Source organism: Agelaius phoeniceus, chromosome 17 (assembly GCF_051311805.1).
Source record: "Agelaius phoeniceus isolate bAgePho1 chromosome 17, bAgePho1.hap1, whole genome shotgun sequence".
Taxonomy (NCBI): domain Eukaryota; kingdom Metazoa; phylum Chordata; class Aves; order Passeriformes; family Icteridae; genus Agelaius; species Agelaius phoeniceus.
In genome coordinates, this window is record NC_135281.1 from 6695829 (window position 1) to 6710660 (window position 14832).

At 41.1% G+C, this 14832-nt stretch overlaps 1 protein-coding gene across 1 annotated transcript in view; it reads left to right on the plus strand.

Moving 5' to 3' along the window:
• The window catches only part of TOP1 (DNA topoisomerase I), a 66020-nt gene that overhangs the window by 1346 nt on the left and 49842 nt on the right, over positions 1–14832 (plus strand). The gene's annotated exons all lie outside the window — the stretch shown is intronic.

A 14832-nucleotide genomic window follows, 5' to 3' on the forward strand; every position in this document is an offset into this window, starting at 1 on the left:
ATTAAAATGAAAACCTACTTTAAAAAACCCAACAGACCATAGTGTAGACAATTCCAGAAAGGTAGACAGCATCACTTTAGGGACTTTACAAGCTAACTTTATTTTGTTCAGAAACATTTACAGGAGTCCTGTAATTTAATATATATATACACTTATATATAATTTTTGGTATATTTATATATGAATATATATGCCTAGCTGTCTATATGTATATTTATATTCATATATATATATACAGACGTACAATATTTTCTAATCAGCCTGTTGACTGCTAACTTTTTCTGGTAATTTATTAATTTTTATAGGAAGCAAGCTGATTGCAATCCTTGTCTCATTTGATAGGTGTTAAATTGAAGGGCTTAAATAGGGTGAAAAGGAGTTGAGGGTATACAACCAACCTTTGTGTGTGTGTATTACTGTCACTGTTTGGGATGTGTGAGGAGCTCTGAGCTGTCCCCTGACTGCTGAGTTGTTAGAGGACCAAAAGGAGGTTGAAAATATCTGCTTGACTTATAGTTACACTAATTTTTAGAATGCTTCTCTGGATGATGTCCACGTGCCTGGTTGCTTTGTAGGCTATTGCGTGTAAATATTTACAGATCTACGCTTGCGAGCACCTTTCGTTCTGTCAGTTCATTGGAATGTGATTGTGTGTGTGCAGCAGGAGCAGACAGTATTAAATATGCACATTTTGAACTCTTCATTTCCATTCTGAATTTATAGTGGGGCTCTATGAATAATTGTTATCAGGAAAAAAGGGTGCAGTGGATTTCCCAAGAAGTACGGGTGTAACTCTTGAAGCATTTTTAATATACTTGCTTCATCTAAGGATCATCTTTATTTAGGGAAAAATGCTCCCTGGTAAGCTTTAGTTATTTAGTACTGTTGTACATAGAGGAAGTGATGTATATTTGACCTTTTGACTCCATCTTCCAGTGAACCTTTCAGAGGGATTTCTCTCCTCTATTGTGACCATGTGCTGTTTTATTCTTCTAAGAGCTTTAGTCATACAGCTCTTAAAACTCCTGTGGTTTTTATTTCTACCATGTGTTGAAGGAATTCAATACAGAAATTCAAAGTCAGACACCTTGATGGAAAAACCGAATTCCTGGTAAATCAAGCACACCCAACAAATCCATACCAGTGCAGGCATCAGCACCCTTTCCCTCCTACTGTAATTATTTGTGGCAGTCATGTAACATCACTGTCATTGATCAGAGGCCCCTAAACCCCAAAACCTTTTTCAGCACTGGAAGGTATGTGTAACCCTGTTAGTCTTGCTAAGGGAATAATGCTGAATAGACACTGGACTCTCTGAACTTGTGACCACCCCTGATCTCCCTGAAAATCTGTCACCTCTCTTGCTCTGAGCCTGGTTTCCCCTGCACAGGAGCTCTTTGCACTGGTGCATCGGGAATTGTCACACGCGGATGTGAGAACGGCGGTTCTCCTTCAGGCAGAGCACCGAGGCTCTCACTCTTATTTTCTTGGTTTTTTGATCCTATTTAGTGGCAAAGGTTAGGAATGGGTGGTAGGAATCCCAAGTGCCAGGTTTTTTTTCCCCCAGATGTTTAGAATTGGTTTGTACTCTGATTATTGTCAGGCAGCGCTAAACAGTAAAGCCAAACTCTCCTTTTAGGCCTCCTGTACTTCACATTTGGGGGAAGGGAAGTTTTTCTGGGGGCTGGTACTGACTCATTCTAAGTGTTGAGTGTAGCAGCAGTAAACATTTTTGTTAGTTAAGAGTGTTTTGGGTGACTTTTGGCTAGTGTATCAGTAATAGAGCAGCTTAAGCACTTTGAAGCTTCCTGTTGTTACTAATGTTCCTATCTGGGTCAGTGGACACACTCCTTCGAGTTGTGGTCACACAAGTTGTTGCAGCTGCAGTGGGTTGGGTGGATCTGCCCATTGTAGGTCACCACGGTGCAGCCTGGTTGTAGCTGGGTCTGGTTACACACCCATTTCATTGATAGCAGGGTAGTGCTGGGTATGAGAGGGGGTGCCAGCTGTAAATACGTGTTCCTGGCTATTTCTTGTCATTAAATTGCCAGATCACTCTAAGCAAGAGTGTCCTGGGCAAATTCCAACTTGAGTAATTGCATTCCATGTCAATATCCAGGTTCTCCCCCCTGTTTGGCTGTGGTGGGTATTTTTTTCACCTTAGCTGTATTTTTAGTATCCGTACGCATTGCAAAGAATTTTCCATGTTCAGTCCTAGCAGTGCCTGTTTGCAGACCATGCTGAGAGCAGTATTGTGCTGAAACAGCCAGCCTTTGCTGCAAGTAACATCCTTGCAGTCCTCAGCATTCAGAAGGGAAATGGAGTCCAAAATTATTGTTTCCAACTACAGCTTGGATGCTGAAAATGTCCCCACCTCCACAGATTTGGATTCTATTGAGTTTTGCCTTTAAGAGCTTTGTTACTCGGGTTGGATGTAACAACCTCTTACTACTGAGGGCAATGAGACTAAAAGCAATTTATCTTGACTTTGAGCTCTCCCATTGTGTTTGCAGAGTGCAGTAGATAAAAATTACTGTTGTTTGCAAAATAATCAAATTGCATTCCAAAACTACTAAATTCTACTAACTGCTATTAGTGCCTTGGCTGCTCAGCAGCCTGTGATCAGAACTTGTGTAAAATCCAGAAGTGCTCAGTGTGGAGACTGAGGACATCACCCCAAGCAGTGCTTTTTGCTTCCAGTTGATTTGGCCAGTAATGTTAAGATGCAATTTGAGGTCAAGTATCACTGGAGTAACCATTACAGTGCGTTAACAGGAGTCAAGTGTGAATTTGTCCAGCCTCACAGAGGTGGCTTCTGGAATTCAAACATGTTTGAAGGAGGGGCTTGCTTTAACAGTGAGTATTTTTTTGGAGAAAAAACCTGAAGCCCTTACTGGTGCAGCATCTTATCAGGAGCTGGCAGGTTTTTTTTGTTGGCCCAAGCACTCATGGGGCATCTGTGTATTTATCAGGCTGGCAACATAAAGGAATGAGCAAGAGGGAAATTCAAATTAAATAACAGGAGTGCTGAACCAAATGCCTTACAAGTTAAGGAATTTCAGCACGTTTTGTGTTTTGCATTAAATTCATGTTTCATGGATGACAGAGCTGTGCAATAAGAGGTGTGGGTGATTTAAATGCTAACAAACTGTAGAGCAACATAGCAGAGATCTTTAGGATTTCTCAGTGGTTGTGAAACAGTCTGTTGGAGACCAGATTTGTGCTTCCTTGCTGCTGCCTTTGCTGGCGCCTTCTGGATGGGTGAGAGTTTTTTGAAGGAGAGCAGGGCCACTTCTGGCACAGGGCTGTGTGTACCTTAGCACTGCTGTTAGAGCCACTGTGCTAAACAAACTGCACGGATTTAGGAAGTGTGAAGGCACTGCCTGTGCTCTGTGTGTGTGTGACATGGCAGGGAGAAACTGTCTTTTAAGTTCCCTGGGAACACGTCTCAGGAATGCTTTAAATGTCAAATGTTTGGCAAGGGATCCAAAGTACAAAAGGTAATTAATAGTATTTAGGTGCAGATTGATATCTCTGCTGAAAATTTCCTTTGCCTTTTCTGTGATACGTGGAGATGAGAATCCAGAAGAATGTAGCTTGTTCCTTCCTTGCATGGCTCCCTGCCTTTGCTCCAGACCGCAGTGCTGGTGGTGAGCCTGCATTGTGGGAAGTGCTGCCCACAGCCTCAGAACAATACTTGGGTAGTTTTAAGTCTGCAACCACTTAGATTTATTTTTTTTTAATTTCAGAAGTATTTTACATAAGACGCCAATCTTTGCAAAATTTCTTAATTTTATTTTTGCATTGATTTTCAATATGTTCACAGCAATCTCTTTCAGGGCTTGTTAGGATATGACAGTGTAGCTTCACGATGGGAATTTTCAGATTGTGATAGGTGAGAGTACTCTGAAGTAAATTTCTCATTCATGACACTTCTCAGAAATGTAAATAAACATATTGTTGGTAAGCTGTTCTTCACTATCATGTGCTACATAAGTTGGTTGTATTTATTTTCCCCAGCAGAAGCCTCAGAAGGGCTTTGCTAAAGACCTTGAGGTCTGTTGTGTTAATTGTTCTGACACATTCTGCATTTAGTTTAAAACTTAATGGGTGTCTGGTGGGAGTGGGGAGTTGAGTGTGTTTCTGGGAGCTGCAGCTGACTTGTGTTTTTGTTAAAACTCAGCAGAATTACTTAAATGTGCTGGAAGATGTGTTTCAGGGGTTAATGGCCCGTGTGTTTCTTCCTCCTAGCAGGTTTTCTTAAGATGTTTCTTCTTTCACTCCAGTGTTAAGCACTCTCTGTTACTAATGTGTTATCAGGGCTTCTTTGTTTACTTTGTAAAACATGAAAAATTTTGAACCAGGGGACCTGTGTAAAAGTGTGCTTTTTTTACATGGCTTCATGTAAATTAGACACACAGCTCATAAATGTGATCAAGCACAAATCAGATCTAATTTCATTTACAACTGTGACTTCAGATATTTGTTAGATAGTTCATTGAATTCCAACCTCCTGAGTTGCACTGTCAGCAGAAACTGCAATAATATGTAATTATAGCAAGTACTTAACATCTCATTGACTCAAATTCCTCTGTTAATGATTTCACTGGATTCCTGTTAAAGTAATACCTGCTGAAATAGCACAAGCCACTGTCCTGTTAGAGGGAGGCTCCAGGTCAGATTCTTCCTGGTGTTGTAAATTGCTGTAGTTCTGCTAAAACCAATGGAGCACTGACAGTGTATCTGCTTTTTTGTTACTGGACTGCAGGGATGGGCTTTAATGTCACAGTGACTATTTAAGAGAAATACAGTTTAACCTAGGAAATAATTTTTTTTCCTGGCTTTTCAAGATGGGACAGTTTCTCTTTCAAGTCTGCTTGAGCTGGTTGTGCTGATTCAGTTTCTCATATCCTTGTAGAACATGTAGAGCATTCACAAATATTTATTGGCTTATTAAATTTAATTGATTTTGTGGCTTCCAGTTTTATAGATACTGCTCCCCATTTAATAGAAAACCTCATACTCCAAAACATGGGAGCAAAGTCTATTTAGTGTTATATATGCTGCTTCTGCCTGGGTTTTTGAAGGTCTGTGTCTTAGCTTTCCAAATCTGAGAGAAGATAGCTGATGTTGAAATCAGTGTTTGTTACATTGCTGTCCTGGGACTGTCCCTTTTGACAGAGCATATGACACATCTGCCTGTACCTTCTCCCTGCAGGACTCTCTGTTCTGAGCTGTTCAGCATGTCAGCATCCAAATGTGGATCATCTTTAGATTTCAGAATCCTCCTGGTCAGGGAATGAGAAAAGGATATGAGCTTGCTGTGGTTTCAGCAGCAAGTTTGCTGCTGTTCTGCTCTTCTGAAAAAAACAGTAGAAAATAAATGTAAAACCCGGTTCATAGGTGCAGTAGGATTTAAAAGGATAGCTCCTTTTAAAGTGCTCCCAGTTACTGTTGTCCTTACTCTGCCAGTAGCTCCCTGCTCCAGTGAGTTCCCCTGTGTGTGCTCTGGTGGCTTCCACTGTCCATCAGTGGTTGAACACTGAATTACTACAGCGTGGAAGTGCTGTTCCAGGCAGAGCAGAGAGAGCCTTTTCTGCTGCAGGCTCCTGCTATTCCCTAGCTCAGCTGAACACGCTGTAGTAGTGCTTTCCCGGTGTGTATGAGACTACAGTATTTTTAGCACAGCGTTTGTTCAAAATGTCCTGGCTGACATAAATGCTAAATAGTTCCAGTGGATTTAATGAGGTTTATAGTTGGAAATATTTTCATCTTGAATGCTTGCTTTTTAAACTACCGATCTTAGTCAATGCTGTAATATCTTGTGGTGTCACAGCGAGAGTTAGGACTTTAGGAAGGTGATGTGAAAAGAAAGGGAGAAGTTAATTTTAGATTCTTGTGACCTGTATGGTGTAAGGAGGATTAAAAAATTGGTTTTGGCTTCAGAAATATGAGCATACCTGCATGTTTTCAAGTGGAGATTTGGTTTCTAAATTTGACTTCTGTAGCTGCTCAGCTGATGAACAAGTGAGAGCTCCAGAATTCAGAATGAAAATGGAGAATGTGAAGCAGTAGTCAATCTTCCTGAAACTTGTTCTTCTGTAATGTGTATACTTAGCATCAATGATTCTCTGACTTCTTTGAGAAAAAATTAGGACTTTTTTAAAAATCCCTCTCTGTGTCAGCAGGAGCGGTGGCAGGAAATACATTTTTGTGCCAGTCCTTGCAACAAACAATAATCTGGGAGATCCTCCAACTGATGGAGATCAGACTTGATGCTTTTGGAGATGTGGGAGACCTTGGCAATTAGTTCTCTATTAATACTAATGATGGAGATGGAGTTCTGTAGTGAGGGAAGATGAGTAGGAGGAGGACAGCGGTTCAAGTAAGAATTGCCTCACAAATTTTCTAGTGTTGTCACAGAGTTCTGGTGATGTTTTCCATCATCTCAAGGCCTGTTTCTCTGCTAGAATAAAATACTCTACTGCTGCTTCACCCTAGGGAAGTTCACCTTGTTTCATGGCAGTTACTTGAGTCTGAACAGTTTCTCTCGAAGGTGGTTGCAGCAGTAGTTCAGTTTGGAAGAATGACTTGCACTGACAGCTGCTCTGGGCTTGGGATCTGCCTGTTCCCAATATGAAGGAGTCCCAAGGACGGGCAGCAGTGAGCATGCCTTGCTTCTGTCTTGGGAGGCTTTGGAGGCGGGGGCTGGAAAATGTCTGAAGTGCTTATCTTGATGGGATGGGGGCAGTGCAGGCTCACTGGAGGCACAGCAGGAAAAGTTAGTGTAGGTGCCTGTCACTCAGCCTCGGCAGACAGTGTCTCCTCAAGAAAAACACCCTGCATCTCCACCTGGACTACTTAAACCCCTGCCTAAGTCTGAAGGTGTTGACTTCTGAAATTGGGATGATGGCAGGGTAAAGAGGGACAGCATCAGACTGTTGGGAAATGGTTTTAATTGGAAGCTCCTGTCAGTCTCAAAGAGACAAAAGTTGCTTCCCACAGAGCTTCCGATCAGTCGAGGTTTTTGGATTCCTTATTGATATTTTTGACGTGAGTGTATTTGTTCATGTTCACAAGCTTGCCATATGCTTTGTGCAGTTGTGAGCTGTGTGGGTGTCCCTGTATGTATTTTTATCTTATACCTTCGTCAGAGAAGGAGCTTTTTAAGGAGTGTTAGCAAGACAATGCCTTTCTTCTCTATTAGTATTGCAGAATGCTGAGCATCATGGTACCCATCAAAAGATGGAGATTTTCCTTCATAATTCTGCCCAGCATAGACATGTTACAGACAGATGGACATTCATGGAATTCAGCTTTGCAGCAGAGTAATTCTGCAGCTGCCTGTATCTTTCCATCACTGGAGAGAGATTGATTTCTGCCTCAGGAAAGCTTGGAGTGTACTTGCAGCTTCACTAAAATATTTTTATCAGTTTGTGTAACTCATCTTTGGCCATGTCCATTAAACTCATGTTCCATGGTGGGGATGTACTTGTGTCCTGGTTTTGGGCAGGCTGGAGTTAAGTTTCTTCATAGTAGCTGGTACAGTGCTGTGCTTTTGGATTTGCTATGAGAATAGTGTTGATAACACACTGATGTTTTAGTTGTTTGGACAACTAGCTAAGTGCCTGCTAGGTCTCATCAGCTGCAGTGTACAGCTGACAGTCTCTTTCACACACACAGCATTCAGCACATAGTGCAGCTTTATTTGGGGGAGAAATACTCTTACATTCTCAATGAAGGCATAGTTCTGGTTCTTCATGATGTCCATTTTCTTCCATAATGCTATTTTTCAGTGGTTTTCTAAAAATAAGACCCTGGTGGCTTTTATTCCTTATTGCTCATTTTTGTAATCCCAGTCATTGATTTGCATAGTGTTACTAATTTTTGCAGCAAGCATCTAGGACCTCAGTAGTTGAATATTTTGCTGTGTTTAAGAAAAAAATTATAAGAAGAAATTAAATATGAGATCTGGTGTTGAACATGCATAAACTGCATACAGCTTTTCTGCCTAAAATCCACTGTTTGGCTGCCCTGAAATAAGTTTTACCAAATGCTTTGGAATTTCTGAAGTGTTGGGCTCACTCTATTACTCAGTGTATGCAGCAGGAAATTGGAAGTTGTCTTGTTTCCATCCAAATGTCTTGTCAGTTTGGTGCAGCTCGATGTGTGGCAGTGTCTAAAGGGAATAATTTTAAGAATTTTTAAGAACAGTGTTTTTAGACATTGGCCAGAGATGTGGCTTCATAGTTAAAAAGTCAAGAAAATAATTCCTAGGGATGGAGCAATCCCCAAGTGCAGATAGCTTTTTAATTTTTTCCTGGCATTTGTCACATACTCTGCTCTGTTGCCTAACACAGCTTCTGACACACGAGAGCATGAACTTGTAGAGTGTTATCCAGAACATTTTTTCTTTCATTTGTCACTTCTGTACACATTTTCAATTGAACAACATTGCAGCAACTTTTCCTGTGCATGTAACATGGAATAGATGACCTGTACTTTAGGGCCAGGGCAATGTACTTTAGTTGAACTTTTTATTGATGGCAATATTTTACTACTCAAGGCTTATCCTGGTATTTGAACAAGGGCCAGGCTTGTCAAAACAGCTGCTCCTCTTCCTCTGAGGTTGCACTTTCTTGTTTTGCAGAGGTGGCTTATAAAGACCTTTTAGGAGAGAAGACACTCCAGCGTTTTTTCTCCCTTTAAACTATAGAGTCTGTTGCAGATTTTTCAGTAGCTGGAGATGGAGTTGAGAAACATGGTGATCTTCTAAGTAAAAGGCAGAGATTTCTGGAGTTAGTGTTTAAGCACAACTTGTAAGCAGAGTTTTAGGAGGAGAGAATTACAGGTAGTAGCAGGAGACAGACCCCCTGTTACATACAGTCTCTTTGGAGACCTGATAACCAGGTGGAAGGCTGTCTTCCTTCATCTGCTCTGCAGCAGATGCAAGAGGATGGAGTTTGTGCTGTCCTTAGGGAGATTAGTAGCTGATAAGTTGGCAATTCTTATTCCAGCTTCTGGTTTGGTGCAGTGCTGCCTTGCCAGCTGTCACCTTGTCTGGAGTGCTCGGTGCTCTGCTCAGGACATGAGGGTGGAGGGTTCAATGTGAAGAGAGACTCTTTTGAAGCTGAAGGCAGGAAGCACCAGGGAGGGACATTTTGTTACTCATGGATGCTGTGTCTGGGTTTAAGGTCATTTGTGCTGTACATTGTTATCTTGTCCTCAGGCCATATTGTTTAAACAGGCAGCACAATGGGGAAAGAGGGAGTACTATGCTCTTCTCAGAGCTGGAGAAACCAGAACATAGTGGAGTGATTTTTTTCCAGCACAGAAATAGATGTAAAGCTGTCTGGCTGGGATGGAGATTCAGTTCCATCTTGGACACTTGCTTCTGACTTTTAATTCCTTCTCCAGCTTAAGACTGAGGTGCTTATCAAAGGGCAGCACATAGTAAAAAAAAAAAAAAAGGAGCTTCTGCAGTTTTAGCTTATTGTTATATGCAAATCTCATCTCGGGCTAAGGTGGGTGTTTTTTTCTGTGGTGCTATATTATTTTACAAATACTTATGATACAGTACAAATTAGAAATGTTGTGTGGAAGGTTCTGCAATTAATGAAATCACTGGATTTGCAATAGAGAGACAGTGTCTTCCTGGTTTGTGTGCAGGGTTCTGGTATCAAGTACATCAGTCTCTTGCACCATACAGCCACCTTGCCATGAGTGTCTCCTAACTGGGCCTGGAGCAATAGGAAGAGCAAATTATGTCTTCTCCCACTTTGTGAATGCTTGTGAGTGTGTGAGTAAGATCAGTTTTTGGAAAGATAAAATAGCTGGGATGGGCAGGTACTGGTTTAAACTTGCCTTAGGAAGGCACCTTACAAGTCAGACGAGCACTCTCCAGTTTAATCCAGCCTTTTGGGAAATGGGAAGCTGGAGCTCTTTGGAGATCCATGTGAAGGGGATGATTCATTGCAACACAAGCAGCATGTACAAAATGGAGGGATGAAGGAGAGCTAGTGACGTACTCTGAGGTTTGTTCTCTAGAGTTAATGACCACCAGATGGGGAATAAAAGGCAGCCTGCTTTTCTTTTGAGGACCGGGAATGTCATTGAGGCTGTTAAAATGTGCTGTATCTGTGGTAATGCTGCTTGTGCACAGCAAAGCCTTTGATGTGTGGATCAGAGTTAACTTTCCTTGCTGGTGTTTCCCCTCACCACTTGTGTTTTGGCTGAAGATGAGATTCTTGCAGTGTGGTTTACAGAGCACCTCAAGGATACAGAGCAAAAGTCTTTGCGTGCTTTCTGCAGTAGAAAAAGTGAGGTGCAGGTTGTGTTCCTGTGCACAGTGTAAGCAGCCAGACACCCAGGGGCAGTTGGTTCATGTGGACAGAACTGCAGTGTGAGATGAACTCATAACAACAGTGACCCTGGTTAACTTCTGCAGTGTTGCCCAATCCTTCTGGAGGTGTCATCTCCATCCGTCTTTGCAGTAAGCAAGCACTGGCACAAATCAGAGTCTGAATGTCAGTGCTGTTAGCTTGATGCTCACAAGTTGTCATCCTAGAAGTGTGTAGGTGTTTGGGTTACTTCGTCTTGCTCCATCAGATGGGACATCTCTCCAGCTGTCCAGGATACCTTTGGACATGAACGTGGAAAACATTTGCATTTTTCAAGAGCCTTTTACACTTTTGCAATCTCCTCTCCTCCTGCCTTCTTCCTACTCCAAAACCTGGAGGACTGTCAGAGGAGCCGTCATCTTGTCTGAGTCATGTTATCATAGCTGTGTATGTCACCTGCACTTCATTAGGGAGCATAAGCAGGCTGTCCTTGAAATACCTGTTTTTATGAGGAGATAGAGCCTTCTAATTTAAAATATGCTGCTCTCTGGATTTTGGTAGCTGTCATAAACAGTGTCTTTCTTTTATCATCAAGTGGGCTTATTCAGCATCACCTGTGTCTAAAGGAAGCTGCTTCCTGGGTTTTAGGCTGTTGTAATCATATAGATATAAAAAGTACAGCTTGGCAGCTTTAGTTGTCAGCATGAAGTCTTGGGAGAGCCCAGCACAGAGTAGCTTTATTTGCCCCAGTCTATAGTTTGTCTTGCAGTAGATGGAGGCTGCAGCTGGCAATAAGATGGCTATCCCAGTAATTTAATTCTTAAATTGAATCCTGGGCAAAAGGCAGAAGCAGTTGAACTGGCAAGTGCATCATTTTCTTGTTTCAGAAGTGAAGGTGTAAAGCTGTTGTTCTGGAAGCACTGCTTTCTGTCTAACACATTTTCCCCTTCCTTCCTGTCCTGTTGTTGTGACTTCTGTCCACTGATGCATAATTGTCAGTTTATGGTTTTGTTCCACATCACTGTCAAAACATGAGCTTGTCTGTGCACAGCAAAACATGAATTTACATTTGAACCATAGCCTGAGTTAAAATTCTCCTTCCCTGTGTTCATGAGCGGGCCTCTCCTGCAACACTCATCCTGGGCAATATTTGCCTCTTTCAAGAATCTGATAGATTTTTCTTCAAAGCTGCCAGTGTTGTCTTTGCACACCAGCTGAATCTGGTCTATGTGCACTTGAGCAAGCTGGGTACACGGCTGCTGACAGCAGGAATAGTGAGTTCAGCAGGGGCACTGGATCTCCCAGGAGCCAATCTGTGCTTGGGCTGTGCCCGTGCTGCTCAGTGTGCTTGGGGAGAATGTGAAACGATGCTGACACCACGGCCACATTTCTGAGGGATCAGAGCTTTGCTAAGCCTTTGTGTACTGAAGTTAGGGTGTATTTTTAAATTACTTCCTTTGTAGGGAATGAGCTGTGGAGCATTGTTTTGTGAAATAAGTCCCCTGTAGCTGTATTTCACAATGGCATGAAACAGTGTTCAAAACAGATGTGAGCTTCATTTATTAAGGGCAGAATTAGTTTGGTTTTAATTTAAGTTTTTGTGTTTTTTCTCCCTTTTTGTAAATACCCCATCCATTCACTCCAGCACAGGAGCCTCATGGTCAGATTCTAATCCAGAGTAAGAAAACTTGAATTTCAAAGGGAATTTGTTAGTGTGTGGTTTTTTTTTTTAGATAAATTTTTATAATGTCTTTTTGTGTGTGTTAACATTTTGATTTCAGCAGAGCTTTGGAATTAGTGTTTGGCAATTAGCTCCATAGGTAACCAGAGTCAAACATTGCCTGACTTTAATTGTTTTTCACCAGTACTAAGAAAAGTATTTAAAAATTATTGTAGTACATGGACTACAAACAAGTATAATGATAATCATTATCATAGTAGCTCCAGAGGCCGGACAAGTAAGTTTTCAAGTGGTTTTCAGTTCTGGAAAGATAAAGTGTTCAGAAGGGCTTTCTTCTAAGCATCCATGATGTGTTTGAAGGTTCAAGAATTAGTGCAGATTTGTGTAATTTTGAGGTTTGTGACAGGTCTGTTGTATCCAGGTCTGAAGGTGGTGTCATTTGGTCAGCAAGTGTCAGGGACACTTGTTCAGTTCCTCATCCTGGGAGCTCAGGCTCTTTTTTAAATCTTTCCTGCCTCTTCCTCACCACGGCCAGGTATTCTTACAGTGTGTATATACTACTAGGTGGTGTATTCAGCACTTTGCTAACTACAGGTATGTGATTCCCCAGATCCTGTCATCTGAATGGGTTTAGTTACATTCAGATCAAATTACTTGGGGAGATTGGTACTTCAAAAAGGCACAGACTAATGTTGTCAGGCATCTTTGTACACCAAGAATCAGAAGATGTTTCTTCCCTGTAGGCCACTGCAGTTTTCCCTTGCACTTAATCCACCCAGAATTACCCTTGTACATCAGATGTGCACGTAGTTCATAAAACACTTTGTTATGGAACAAATGCTGGGCATGACCTTAACTGTATTTTTCATAGTAGCAAAGTTAGATGGGTTTTTTGTTTGTTTTTTAGCATATCATGCTTGGTATTAGCAAATGACCTCCTTGTTTTATTTGTCCCTGCTTATGGCTTTCACTTAAAAAGGAAAATTGCAGCTTCTCTATCAGGGTAGCTGTCTTACTGGGAAGTGCAACAGGATTCCTCTACTTGTCACAGTGAATGCAGTGACAGAAAGTGTCTTGATTTATGTTTTGATCTCAAGTAACTCATACTCTAAAGTCTCTTGTTGTGAAAACCTAATGCTGAACTGTTTCTCTGGTTGTAGATCCTTTCTTGAGCAGAGACTACTGCACTGCTTTACCTCGAACTTAGGAAACCAGGTTCAACTTACATTGTATCCAACAAATTTGGGGTATTCAGTACAACATCAGGAGAAGAAAAGTATTCCTGTTACAAGTTGTTACTTAATTCTCAATTTTATTAAACACTTCCCTTCAGGAGTATCTTGATCTGTTGGAGCAGCTGCTTAGTTTTGAGGATGGCCTGTGAAGTTAAGTATCTCATGTTGTTTGCTAATATTCAGAATAGTTAGTCACAACTATTCTTTCTTCTGGTATTAGGGCTACTTGTCATGCAGCTTTCTCCACTTATGGGCCCTGTTTAGTATTACACAGCCCATTAATGAAAGCAGAAGGCTCCAGGCTTTAACTGTTGGAGCCTTTTTACATCTGACAGGATCAAGTAAAAGGTGATCGCAGGTCGCAGTTGTGAGCACAGGAAAATGAGCAAATTTTCCCTGGTCTGCTGGAGACTGGAGTACAGGAAATAAGATAATTGCTAGTTCAAAAATAATGTGGTACACTTTAAAACTTGCAGAATAATGTCAGTGAAATGCTTGGAAACTCAAACAGATTAAATGTATTTGGATATTGCAGTTTCAGAAACTGCTGGGGCTGCTGTGCACTCCTGGGTAAAGCTGAACTTGCTCAGAGGAGAGTAAGCCTGGCTCTCTGCTGGATACCTGGATAATGCTCTCACTCCCACATGTGGTTTTGTCTAGCACAGGCTTGAAATATTTGGGAGATCAGGACAGGAGGGAATGGTGCAGCTGCTGCTCTGGGCTCTTAGTGTGAGAGCAAAGTGTGAAATCAGCTGGAGTGGCTGCAGCTTCCATGCTGGTATTAGTTATTCATGTAAAATTGATAATAAATTTTAATAGATGTATTGATTCAATTTTGACTCTAGTAAGAATTATCATAACTTTAAAAAAAATGTCTCAACATATATAAAACTGGCAGCCAAGAAATTTCAAAATATTTCATACCATTAGAGCTGAATCATTCAGGAATAAATTATGAGATTGTAAATAGTCTTAGATGTTCATCTTGTTTCCTTTGCCTATTTCTGCTGTAAAATAATCAAGTGGAAATAAATATTTCCTAATGCATTGGAATACCCCTGAAAATAAGATTTATAACTTGGGTTTCTCACTTTAGGTTATATTAAAGAGAAATAATAGAGCCTTGAATCTTTATGGTTGCTTCTGTACTGCTCATAGTTTTTCGAGCATGTTTCTACCCCTCTCACCAGTGAACATTTTAAAAATATCAGGTTCCATGTTCAGAAAACTGGAAAGTAGAGAATGTGATTATGTTGCAGTAGCTGTAGAGCAGAAGCTCTGATATGATGGGAGCCTTTAGCTAAGCACTTGGAGTCTGAAGTGTAATGATAAATGAACTTTTGATGACACTCTGCACCTGCAACCTATTTCCTTTGGTTTAAACAGCTCATTTAGTGACTGTGGTAGTGGAGGGCATTTGAAAGCTAAAAAGAAAAAGCTGTTTCCACAACTTGTTATTTCTGCGTAGGTAAAGAAAGGACTGCTCTTAATATTGAAGTACAGGGTAACCAGAATTGATTCAGTTCAGTTTTTGAGGACTATGCTTGCTTTCTTTTACATGGGAAACAAATTACAT